Source organism: Bombus affinis, chromosome 1, assembly GCF_024516045.1.
Source record: "Bombus affinis isolate iyBomAffi1 chromosome 1, iyBomAffi1.2, whole genome shotgun sequence".
Lineage (NCBI taxonomy): Eukaryota > Metazoa > Arthropoda > Insecta > Hymenoptera > Apidae > Bombus > Bombus affinis.
The window spans coordinates 11,307,138-11,320,901 of record NC_066344.1 but is presented as its reverse complement, the minus strand read 5'-3'; the positions used below and the strand labels follow the sequence as shown (position 1 = coordinate 11,320,901).

General features: G+C 36.4%; 1 protein-coding gene across 2 annotated transcripts in view; it reads right to left on the bottom strand.

Moving 5' to 3' along the window:
* LOC126917070 (discoidin domain-containing receptor 2-like) overlaps positions 1 to 549 on the bottom strand; it is a 140,981-nt gene extending 140,432 nt beyond the window's left edge. For both annotated transcript variants that reach the window (XM_050723507.1, XM_050723518.1), the window contains exon 1: positions 57 to 549. The gene's annotated coding sequence lies outside the window, so the exon portion shown is untranslated. The remainder of the gene's footprint in view (positions 1 to 56) is intronic.
* Positions 550 to 13,764: the final 13,215 nt, after the last annotated feature.

Sequence of the window (13,764 nt, the reverse complement as noted above, 5' to 3'; positions counted from 1 at the left end):
TTTATGTCTCGAAGGTTAAAGAATATCATCTTGGGAAAATAAAAAAATCCACTCACCCAATCAAGTGTCCTTTGCACGGGGACAGCCGTAGAGCTGGCTGGTTGTTATCCTCGACAGTAGCGCCTCGTCACACATCCGATCGCCTCAGGATCGTTTCCCGAACTCGCATCGAATCATCGTCGATTGATACATCTTCCGCTTCGTCACTGAGTTTTTCCTCATTCCGTTTCTTTCACAGAAAACTAATCTTTCTTTCCTTGAAAATTTCCTCTCTCAACGTTGTACACCGTCCGGCGCAATGTCACACGTGATCGACTCCGATCGCGGATTACGACGCAACAATAACACGCGATATCGTGACGAAAACAAATCGAACAGTTTACAATTTGATCGTTGTATATGTGGTAAAAGGAAGCGCGTGAAGGAGAAGGGGGATTGTTCTACGAATGAGGGGGTGTTCGGGTCGAGGCCCGAGGCAAAACAAAAACGAGACAGAGGGAGCGACGTTACGCACGCGGTGGCCAGTCGCAGACTGAACTCGCGATCCGCGAGTAGCATCGATTTCGATGGAGGGGGAAAGGACTACGGGCCGTGACTGGAAGGGTGGGGTAGGGAGGGCTGGGAGGGCGACGCGCACGGGGCGAAAGGGACGCGAGCGGACGAGGCACAACGAGAGGAGCAGTCAAGCTATACGGGTGTCTAACAGCCGCGTTGGACGAGAGCTTATTTTGCCCGTGAGAGAACTGCTCTGCAAGCGTGAGAGACTCCTAGGCGTGAAAATACCTAGTCCTCCCGTAAATTCTTATTATAAAGTATTATACGTTTTTTGAGAGAGAGATAAGATAAGGTGTGGACGAAGTGAATGGCAATTGTTTTAGGAAACTTGTATAGATTGGTAATTGTAAATAGAAGTTCGTCTGATCTTATTGTTATGGAAAGGAATTAGCTTCTAGAGTAATTAGTTTCCACAATATTACTATAAAGTATTGGACTGTCTTGGGAGGAAGATAAGTTAGATGTGTTAATGGCAATCGTTGCGAGAGACTTGGTCCGTTGTATAAATTGATAGAAGTTTGTGTCATCTAATCGTTATGTACAGCGTTAGATGTTTCTAAAATATTATTATAGAGTATTGTAGAGCGTAGACGTTCTTCGGAGAAAGAAGAAGTTGTAGATGTAGCAAATGGTAATTGTTTCAGGGGATTCGTGTCGTAAAAGTTTATCTATTTTTATTATCATAAAGGGAGATCGTATGGTATTAGATATTTCTAAAGTGTTAGATGATGTGTTTGAAGGAAAGAGTATCGTTTCTATCAATCAATGATTTCATAAACTTTAGCGTATAACGTAATAATTCTTCACCATTATTAAATTAATATTGCAAATATAATAGGTATAAATCAAATGAAATTTTTATATTACACCAGAAAACGTCACGATTACACAATAGTCCACGCTTCCTTGAAATTTATCCTCTTTAGAGGGTTAATATACTCCAAACTGAATCCCTCGAACGATTCTTGTCCCTTCTGTCTTTTGTTCGACCTTAATTCGCCCTCGAGTTTGTTCTCCGATCCCCGCCAATATTGGCTCCCTTGGTGGCGATTGCATTATCCGCGCGGGGATTTCGTACGAATCTCGTTTGACGGAGGGTCGCGAGTCGGGTGAACCATTGTTGTTCTCTGGTGATCGGCACAGGCTGGTTTTGCAGCTGATGGCGCGATTATTTTGTTTTACGCCTGGACGTTTTCGGGACGTTTGATTGGCGTGTTGTACAGGTTAATGGGAGCGGCTGAATTACGATGATGATTGTGAAATAAACGAGAGGAGTGGTTTTGTTATTGATATGATAAAAATCGAACGGATACTTGAAATCGAGATTGAAGTTCGAGATCGTTGAACTCCGTTAAAAATGGGCTAAGAAGATATTTCGAGAGATAATTATTACGGTAGTTCGTAACAAAATTATTTTATGTTATTTGCCTTTAAATACGAATTTATACGTGTATTTAATGCTGTTAAACTGTCAAATAGGATCGTTATTCAATCGTCTAAACGCACCATGAAAAATGAACCGGTTGCTGTGTATTAGTTCAGAACAAATTGACAGATATCACGACACTTACACTCATTGCCGTCTGTAATTCGATTTTAGTATGCTATTCTCAAGTCATACTATCGAGCCGTATTATTTAGAAAGCTATTACAAAGGTTATTAATTGCGCAGAATAATCGAATAATCGAATAATCCACTAATTGAGCCGTAGCTTGATATTTTCCGTTCTATTAATTATGAATTATTTTCTGTTTCACTTATCTGTTTCATCGTTTTCATTTCTCTTCCCCGTGGCTGAAAAGTATTGAAAACTGCACGTCTCTCTGTTATGCAATTCGTACGACGTGTTATACGTTATTGACGATTCTCGAATAGTTGGTGGGAGGCTAAAATCCCAGGAGCCGTTGCGGTGCGTGTTAAACTGGAAACCAGTCGAGTGTACGGATGATTCACGATCTTTTTTTCCAGTTTTTTTACCTCGTCGACTACTATTTAATTACATATTTAAGTGCGGCTTCAAGAGCGTCGTATTTCCACATGTTTCCAACAATCTTTTAATGCGTCTCGTTGATTAAATTCTTGCAAACAAACAATTCACCCTCTAGTTTAGTAAGCTTTTTTAATTTTGCAAATCTTTGTAAATTGCTGTAAATTTATACGTACGTATTCCATCGAAATATCAACTAAAAAATGTATTTGAAGATACTGTTATAGCTTATAATATATTATATATAATAATAATATATAATATATATAATATATAATTTTGAGAAAAAGTCGCTGAAAATATTCCACGACTTTCTGGAGTGTTAATAGAAAGAATTTCTTTTTTGCATTTTGTATTTAATATGTTTGATGTAAAAATTGTAGGCCGATCAAGGCCTAACACGCGTTGAATGCTGTACTAATGCTAGGATTCGTCGGCAACGATTGTGGATCGACGCACGTCCCCGACGATAATCGTCGATCAACGACGGATTCAACGTCACGCGTGGTCGACAAAGGCAAACAGCGGTTGTCCGTGATTCGTCAATCCGTTTGCCAACGTTATTACGCGTTCACTGAAATCACAACGAACGCTAGATGAATTTCCTTCTGTGATTTCACCACCATTGTCACCTTCCTTCTCATGTGGCTTCTTGAATTATTTCGCGATCCAAGAAGTTGTTTCCTCTAAATTTTCATGAACTCAGTGTGTTTCGAACTCTTTTTCTTTTTCTTTTTTTTCTGATCGGTCCAATTCATTCGAGTCACTTTTTTGTAAAAATCGTTCCATCAATCACACTTTTCGATTACAATTTCAGTGGAAATAACAGTGAATAAGGAGATGAAACGATATTTCACGTAAGGTGTTCTAGTTTCTTCTAGTCAAATATTGTCGGTATATTTTATCGATATACATAACAAAAGATATAATAAAAACGTACGTCGTTTGGAGCTGTATTAAAAAGTTATTTTAAAAATATGAAATATAGGAAAAAGTTAGCAAGGAATAAATTCGTTGATAATCGATATAATCATAAACTGTTGATATACGTATATTGCCATATATGTATATTCACCACTCCTATGAATACAAAATTTATAACAAAACCAAAAAATTACATTTATTGCTGTAAGAAGATCATTTTAATCTGATTCTATTTTACCAAATCAGTCATCGATCTTTCGAACAAATTCTCTACCTGCTTTGATATTTAGTTATTTAATACGCGTACACAAGATAGGAAACTGGAATACCCTATGTAACGACAACGTTCACCATAAAATCTCTCTTCCTTCCTCACCAGCATTTAGTCAAGAAACGAAGATCGATCGATCTCAAGTGATATTCTTTTGTTCGATGTGAAGTAAATTCACTCGAAATCAAAGAAGAGTCAATACGGTTCACTTAAACTCCACTTAGCGAAAGATACACTTAACTAACGATACCCAGAGCGGCTCTTATTCCCGAATATTAAGCTCCGGAACGGCGGATCCATCGACGAGTCGAATAGCCCAATTAGAGCGGCCGTCCGGCAAACGGGAGGATTCCCGTATTCGTAGCCTCATCCGCAACACGATCGGCCGATTCAAACTTTCTCTTATAAACTTACCAACTATCCAACGATTTTCCCTCACAATTCTCCACATACGTGTAAGTTTAAATACATACGTTTCCCTTGTTACACGTAATTTTCTGAAAATTCAGCGCGCGTCAGCATGACGCGAATAAATAGACAACAAGCCGTAGAATAACGCGGCGATTACCGCAAGTGTTTTCATTAAGGCGCTTAAACAACCAGAATCCCCACGACGTACAATCACGTGGTTTTATTGCTGGTTTTCGACTTACGTGTATATCATAGTTCAGATACGATATCCGGTCACGTGTGAACCATCGTTATTACAAGCGTGTACATAAATTTGTTAAGAGGACCCGCAGGAATACGATATCGCGACGGATGGTTTGGGATTTTCGTAAAAAGGATCGGCACATAGTCCTGCCTCCTTCCAATTAAGCTTACGGGCTTGTCCGCTTCTAGACAAATATTAGATGACGTCCGAGCGTCCCGACGCTCTCCCCTGCGCCACTCGCGACTCTACCTACTATTAAATATTCGTTACATAACGCCTGAGATATGTACGTCGTTAAGCTCTGCTATTCTGCTGGCGGTGTTACCTGAATTTTTCGCTAGTTCTGATTTCCTGGGACACTGAGGAAATTTTACGATGGTAAAACGAAGGATGTTGAAAAGTTTGGTTTCTTTTTTTGGAGGATCAATTGGATAGAAATAATTTTAATAATTTTTATTAACATTCGTTAAAGTAAGTTTTGGAAAAATATGGAGAAATGGTAATTCGTTACTCGCTCGAGAAATATTAACACACATCTGTATCTTTGGTATGTTTTTAATTTCTTAAAGGCCACTATTTCATTCGCAATTTTTTTTTTCATTCAATTTTCTTCATCGAATTTCATCTCTCGACGATACGGTTATGAAGGGATTTGCTCCATTTATTTTTTCATCTCTATTTCTCCTTTCACTTGGTTCATATAATTTTATGAAGTTTTGAGGAATATAATAGTAGCAACATCATGAAATTTTTGTTCTTCCTTCTATGATATGCTCATGTAAAGTATCTCATATTTTAATAGTACACTTTTTATGCCTTAGGAAAACAATACGTATACTATCTCCTTCATATTTTTTAATAATATTGTCCATACATAACTACAATACGTTACTGTTTAATCTTTAATGGTTTAATCGAACCGGGATTCCAATCCTTCGCTTAATAAGAGGTTCGTATAATTGAAGTATTCTAGATAAAGGTTTACAGTGGATATCAAATCTAAAAGTCGCAAGAGTCTAAGATCAATCCTTCCAACTAACTAAATTGTCAATTAATAAAATCTTAAGAAAAGCTCATTGATTAATAGACATCTTGCTTAATCAATTCCTACGAACAAAGGTAAAAGTCTTAAAGACGCAAGGTCTTACGTTTCACGATATAATTAGCCAACGAGAGAACAAAGGAATATCGCAAATGAGAACTACTTCGAGATTGATTATCATTTCAAGATCGTTTTCCAAGCACAAGCGTTCGTGGATTAAAAGCTAAACACCATCCATTATTTCAAGTGAGAGTTGTCCTCCCCAACCTCGTTCGCTTTATCCTTTCGCGATGTTTCTTCGCGCTTTTGTCCGGAGCTGCTCGCGTCGATGGCCCGTGAACACAAAGGAACTCCTTGGGAAACTTCCTCCTAGTCGAACGACAGTCAACTTCATCGTCTCGAGATTATCGCGCCGACGATAGCCTCGTTATCCTTCGTCCCTTGGTCGAGGATGCGCGGACACGGCCGCGCCTTAATTATTTCTCTAGAAAGCGAATTAGAATGTCGACTATGTCTTTCCCTCTCTGTTTCCCTCTATCTATTTATCTACCTATCTTCATGGTCGAAAGCCAGACCCGATGAATCGTCGATAAGCACGCGATACCCTCGCGAGACTAATAAAGACGACTTTAAAAATGCGCGAAATTCGAATGTGAATCACCTAATGCAACCGAGTAATTGCATTGTTACAGTTAGCTGTAACAGTTACTTGACTTAGGCATTTTTATTTTGGAACGTATATTGCAACTATTTCCAGTTCGATCGAAGATAATCGAGTCACACGACGTGAGAAACTTGAATTAGATTCGAAACAAAATTTTCTTCTTATGAGAAATAAAAAAAACTGTGTTGGACATCTATATCATATACTTTCGTTTGTATAATTTTCATTTCTCTAAGTTTGTCAGGGTTCTGAGTTTCGTTCAATCGCTTTAATACAATATTGTGCACACTTGAGATTTTAAGAAAATTAGATTTTAAGAAAATTTCGATTATTTTAAGGCAGTCGACAATTGAAGATAGACGACTGAACCAAAAGGAAAGAAGAAAAATTTTCAATCATTAGCAACATTATCCTGAAGAATCGATCGCCTTTAAAGTGCTGCATACAAACTAGGGAGAATCCAAGAACCTGCCACTGTGCAGATTTATGGTATGTCGATTATTATTAAAATGCATAAAAGCGTTCTGAACTTTTAATTATTCCTTGAAAATTAAGAGCTTTCTTGATAATACGTAACAGTAATTAAATGAACTAAACACAGGTATTGAGATTTTAATTTGAAAAATAGTAAAGAAGTCAGCGAATAAATTTGATCTGACGTTAATTATACCTAGCACAGCTTCCTTCGCCTCTTATCAATTATCATCGAAGAGTACCGATGAAGAAAAGATGGTAAAACGCGGTTTCGAAACGAAGCTCGTTTACGCAACAGCGATTTTCGTGTATTCGTTTCACCATCGATTCGTATGAGCACGTGCATTCATTATGGGGAAAGTGGAAAATCGTGTGCAGAAAGCGCGCAAACATAGCTTTGGTAACTTGCTTTTATATCATTGTACGGGTTTCATGAAGATTCATTACGTAGTTGACTACCATTGTGCAGGATTAAATGGCTTTTGGAATTGAAATTGTATCAAGTTGATCGTTCGTCGTTACAACGGTTGCACGCGAACTCGAGGGGCTCGTACAGTGAATTTTTATTTAGTTCCGTTTTTTTATTCCTTTTTTTTTTTATTTGAGATACTAGAAATCGATCCGAGGCTAGAGTCATTGGCTTCGATGTTGCGAAGAAATTGAACGGCGCGCTTCAATCTCAACGGAACGAAATGTTTTTCATTAGACCTGTAATTAGAGTTCCGGGTAAAGCGAAAGGGGAACGAGGCGCACGAATAAATCATGCACAATATGGGCGAACCATGTAATCAGCGCATAATTCGAAGATCGATATACGGCGGAAAGAGATGAGCTAGCACTGACATCAGACGGTCAATTAGACGTAATGCGAAGAAAATTGTATGTAATGTCGGTGGATCGTTCGAAACACAAGATAAATGCTTTACGACGCAATTGGGCATTTGCTTTTGCGTCACAATTTAGCGGCATCCTGGGTGCATTAAAACTTAGATGGCATTTTTCTATTCGGCCACGCTGGCAAATTACGGAAAAATTAACAGAGTATGTTCGTTGCGTGGTGTTTGATAACGATCGTCTGACCAAGAAAAAGTCATAAGTTTGGTCGTTCCTTGTTATCTAATATTTTTATCCTTCTCTTTTAAGATTCTAAATCCTTAAGGATCCTTATTTATAATTAGTTTAAAAAATAATACATTTTTAAATGGATGTCATTTAGCTCTTTAAGTAAAACTATATAAATTTTAATTAAGATTTTTAAGATTTAGTTCGTTAGTTTTTGTAAATATCAATTGCTACATTTTATAAATTTCCTTCTGATATACCTTTGAAGTTCGTGGATACTCCAGACGTTTTATACATTAATATTATTTGTTATGTAGCTATTTCAGTTATTATATTACGTATCTACGGAGTATTTATGGTTCATACTGCATGTTTCGTAACAAAGTGTTTCTACTTGAACATATAAATGCGGTAGCTGCGATAGTTAAGCGATGGACAATGTTAGTCTGCACAGTTTATAGACAGCTGTATATATACTGCGTATTATCCTGTTACATACGTACATTTTATATCTCGTGTGTGCCGTGCGTAAATCGATGTTTCGAACAAAGTAATTTTAAATAATTATATTCGGATAAATAATTGAAAGTATCAGCGACTTGTATAGGATCATGACAAACGTTGATACGATTGTTAATTTCCTGCGTATAAAATACTACAAAAATATTTATTCCATGACGCGACTGTGATTCATTCTTATCGCGACGATTTTTGTAGAATATCGAACGATATCTACCTTTTTATCCTATTTTTATTGTTTCAAGTAATAAAAATCGATTAACGTTTGATTGCATATTATGGAGATTGTACAACTGAACCGTATCAATCACGTCGAGATGTGAATTGAAAGTCATTCTGTCTGCGCATACAGAGACACTGATATCTACCACCTCTGAATAACAATGAATTATTTGGAAGGTTTGATGAAACGTTAATATAGGATCGAGTAATCCTTCTGTGACAGCATCTGTTGTTTGATAAACGATGGAGAAAAAGTATGGGCAGTTACAATTCGTGCCGAGAATCAAAGAAAATGCCTTTTTGATGAAAAATTTATTACGTAGCCAATTGTCTCTCGAACAATGTTATTTATTCGTTGTGAAATGTTTTCGGCAAAATATCCGGATAAAATGTTGATAATGGAACAAAAGATGTATTTCCAACAAAATAAATTTTTACGTTCGTTCACGTATAGGTATATCGACCAAGTTGGCGCGATTGTACGTGTCTCATAACAGCATGCTTCTATGATCAATTACTCTACCGACACAATAGGTCAGGCCTTCTCCATCTTCGCTACATTAGCAGAGAACACAACACTGTGTCATTAAGGAGACCACGCGTCATTAAGTCATACTCTCGTATCAGTCGAAGTATCGGATAAAATGCATGTGCGATATTTATAACTATGACGTAATTGTACGCGACGACAAAGGAGTAATATCGTGTCGATATCGTATCCTATTTGTAGGATGCTTTAACATGTAAAAATTATTCCTGGGAGCAATATCGAATCAATTCGATTGAAAGAAAGAGAAAAGAAAAAAAGAAAATACGTGTGGTGCAATAAACCGGATATAATAAAGCACAAAGTCACGAGAAACGAAGTATTGGATTTGAAACGTAGAACGTGATATCAAAGACTATGGGCTAGCAGAAACCAAAATTGGTAAACCACAGGCATGTTGGACATGATCCAAACATCGCTGGAATTGCGCAATCAGATCTATGAACAAACCAGGACAACGGACCCAATACAGGAAGTATGACATTAATAACGCGAGTATTACGAATTTAAAAACGCAGAAACACAAGTCACAAACGAATATAATATTTGATTGGCAAGGAATGAATGCAGTAATTTATTTAGAGTTCACAGAGACAAATGGTCAATTGGGTAAAAGGTACAGTTCATTTGAAGTTCATAAAATATGATACTGACAACTTTGGATCTACAGTAGATAGGAACGATATCGAGTTCATAGAAATAACTAAAGTTCACTAAAATCCATAGAATTATTACAAATTTTGGAACACTTGTGGAAGCACGTCCGATCCATAATATTAATCTGTATTTATAGTACCACGAGTTCCAACGTGAAGTTGTGAGATCTTGACCCTTGCGTCGTTGTGGTCGTGAGACTTCACTCGGTGGTCATTGAAACTCGAACTAGACCTCGGAGTTGTGGAACCTCAACATTCATGATTTTGGGATCGTAAGGTTCCAAATAGACTAAGTTGAGAAATCAAAAGTAAAATGTCAAACGGTCTGGAGAATTGCTTAGGATCTAGATTATATATTTTTTTGATTAACCTATGAAATTATGTTACTACAACAGGAGAAAAAAGAGAGAGAAGAAGAATAAAGAGGTGATAGAAGTTCTCATAACTTTTGAATAGTCTGTACCGTGTCTGACAACTTGCAGGTTAACCGTCTAATTATTATTAACCGTATTGTGTACATTTGTGATGCATTATGTCCGGTACAATATTATGTCTCTAATCTGTTTTATATAACTGGAATGGATTTTAAATGATTGCAGTCTAGCTTCATTATTATCCAGGTTTTCATACAATCTGCTGCTTCAAGTGTAGTTCATCGGATTGTTATTGCTTGTTGTCATTTATCTCGTGTTTTGTGGAATTATTTTAATATTTTATTGACGGACACGTTTCCCGTGAATAATAATTTCATTCAACTTGTACCTTTTAAATGAATCAGAATATTTATATGAAAATTTAAGGACGTGCTAAAAAGCTTTTAATTATTATTTCTACATTTGACATTATTTAGATTAATGATCATTTATTTAATGTTATTTATTTAATATTTTTAATAACGTTTTTTATTATTATTTATTTAATGTTATTCAAAAATTACATATTATTTAAAATATTTATATCTCGTGTTTATACACTGCAATATGATTATTTCATATAAGATACCAATTGACTTTAATTTGTTTCTATATATTTAGTCTTTCTGCTGGACATTTTGCTAGTACCTCCTCTCCGTATATTACACCTTAACAAACCAAATTTGTTACATGTGTCCTGGTACGGTGGTAGCTTCTAAAGTCCAAACAAATACTCGTTTATCCTGGATTCCAAACGCTTTCCGTACAACGGAGCAGGTGGAACAGCTGACGTGCCATCGCTTGGAAGACGGGATCTAGCGAAGTATACGAGCGTCTCTTCATTATTCAAAGCTAAGCGCGGTCATTGGTCATGGTCCCTACCACTTCTCAGAAGCACTTCAAGTTTAACTACGTTTCTTTTACTGTTTAACCTAAATCATCAAGAAAGTCAGTCATGTGAAAAATTACTAAAAGTCTAATATGTTCATCTCTAATCCCAAAATTTTGGAATGACTTCCTCAGTTGTACTTATATCGAATCTTTTTCTAATTTTGGTATAAATTTGCGCTGCAAGCATCGATAATAACCTTTTCTTTATTTAAATAGATTTCCGAAGAAAGAACTTTTTAAGTTAATCAAATTCTAAGTGGACCTTTTCAAACTGAATTCCGTGATGTACGATCATTTCCAAATTCAAGTTGCTATAATACGAAAGTTCCAGATTCTTGGTCTGTAGTATGAATACATATTTTAACCCTTTTGAACCGCTCCATCGACAAGAAAGACGATAGTATAGCAGTAGAGAGTATAATACACGAAAATTAAAAAGTAACGGGCTAAGTGTAATCTGAAGAGATTCTATCTCTCGATAGGTCCCAATTAGTGATGTCAGAAAAATTACAATAACTCAGAACTCTTTGCATTTTACTTGCATGGGAGTGTATTCTCCCGTTAGTTTCGACATGTGTCACAAAATAAATCACAAATTTATTACTAAATCTGTCCAACTAACATTCACTCCCATAACGGGGCAAACATACAAATTACAGTTCGTATTGAAATTCAGGAACGATTTCATGATTAGTGTCGTGCACGTACATAGATAGCTTCTCGTAGAGTTGAAACAGAGATGGGAAGATTGGATGACTAAGGGAGACGGAAGATCAACCGGCGGCTAAGGGCGATGCTTAAGTGTTGGTGCACGAACGATGGACCGTCGGCCGCACCATGTGCTAACTTAACTGAAGGGATTACGAGCTTAGTTAATGGATGCCCCTCGTACGGTTCACGGGTAACCACTGTGTTACCCCCGTTCTAGCGCTACGACACCCCTGAGCGCTCGATGGATTTCCAAAATCTTTCGTAATAAATGCTGGGTTATATGACCGAAGGGGTCACCGAGGTATTCCGTAGCTCTTAGACCATTTGCGGCCTTTGGGATTACGGCGCTTAGTTAACACCGGATCTCTATTAACTCTTAGGGTTAGCCTTACCCTCTTCGTACCTCATCTTTTCTCGCGATTCGATGATCTACTTAACGTCGATTGTACCTGGTGTTGCCTACGTGTATAATCGATGGTGACGTTTCGCTGTACATGCACTTTACACATCGACGTAATTTTGCTTACGTATTTGCAGGTTTTTTTAGTAACCAAAACGTAGAGTAAAATTTCATAAATCACAACTAATATTATTTTTGATAGTATTTTTTGCATTTGAGATGTCTCATCGTATATGTACTTCTCATGTAGACTTGTATGGACGTGGCTGAAACGTGTAATTAAATTTCGTATATGGGAACTAATAGCATTTTTTGTATTAGTTGTTTTTTATAGTTCTACCTCGTTCAACATTTTACCAGTCATATTCATGTTCAGACGATATCAACTTTATACTTGCATCACCTTTGATCACAGGTAGATTTCGAACAAATAATACTTTTATGTATTATCATAGATATACTTGGGTATTTTCAGATATTTGCTATAATTTTTTGTGTAAATTGAATGTAATAATTCGGTTTTCGTATTTTGTAAAAGTGATCGTCTGTTGCATAAAATGAAATAAATTCAATCATCCATTTGAAGTTAATAAGCAACAAACCATTTTTTCGAATAAATCAAATTTTGGAGCCTATTTGGACGAAGAGTTGATTCATTCAACAAGCCATTTCAACTAAATTAAGTTACGAAATCATTTAACCTAGCCACCATTGAATTTTTATAAATATATTCGTAATAATAAAAATATATTCGTAAATTTGTCCTATTTTTATTCGAAAAGGTGAAAAATTTTGCTGAGTATAACATATATTCCAGCGGAGGAGGAATAAGTTGGAAGTATTAACGGATCGAGGAAATTAGCTTCCACAGTGACTCGTACGTTAGCAAGATTTATGGATCAAGTCTACGAGGATTACGGTTGATTCTGCTTTCCCTTGAAACGTTCAAACTTGGAGCTTCATTAATTCCCCAGTTTTAAGTATCATCATTGCGTATCCAGACGGTTTCGTGCTGATTAAATTTAATGATGCTCCGCATTATTACTAGAGTGGTCGAAACGTATAATTATTTCAATATAAGCTTCGATTAAAAAAGAAAATAAAAGGGGGGACGTAACGAAGAGTAATTAAAACAGGTACCACGCAGCTACAAGTAATAGAAGATCGCCAGATGGACGAGAAAGCGCTCACTCTCCTGTAATTTCTTATAAGGATACAATTTCCAAGCACTGGTCTTTAAAAATCTTAGCTTTTTTATGAAGAGAAAGAGGATTAAAAATTGTCTTTTCAATTAAGAAGGTATTCCATCAATATCGCAATGGTTTCGAAAGCTACGGTGATTTTGTGAAAAAATATCTCGCCTAATTGTTTGTACAATATGCGATTCAATTATGTTATACGTTAAATTTAATTGTAATTGCATCGCAAATTTGTTTGTCACGGTCATTATCCATATATTGAGAAAATATAAAATTGTTAATGTTAATGGAAAGTTGTTGGCAAGACTTCCAAAATTACGATTGCATTTCCATAAATTGCAATGCTCGTCAGCGTATTGTTTATTTCCTCGACGAATCGGCAAAACGAAATAAATATGCACCACTATGGAAACAGTATTATATCTTTTCGTACATTACTCACAGCTGTTATAAATTTCTCTGACATAAATCGTAGAAAATATGGGTTTTTGACACGATGTGCGAAAAATGATTTTAATATTCTTTCTTTAATTAAATATCGTAATTTTCAGTTGATTCTACACTATTTCAA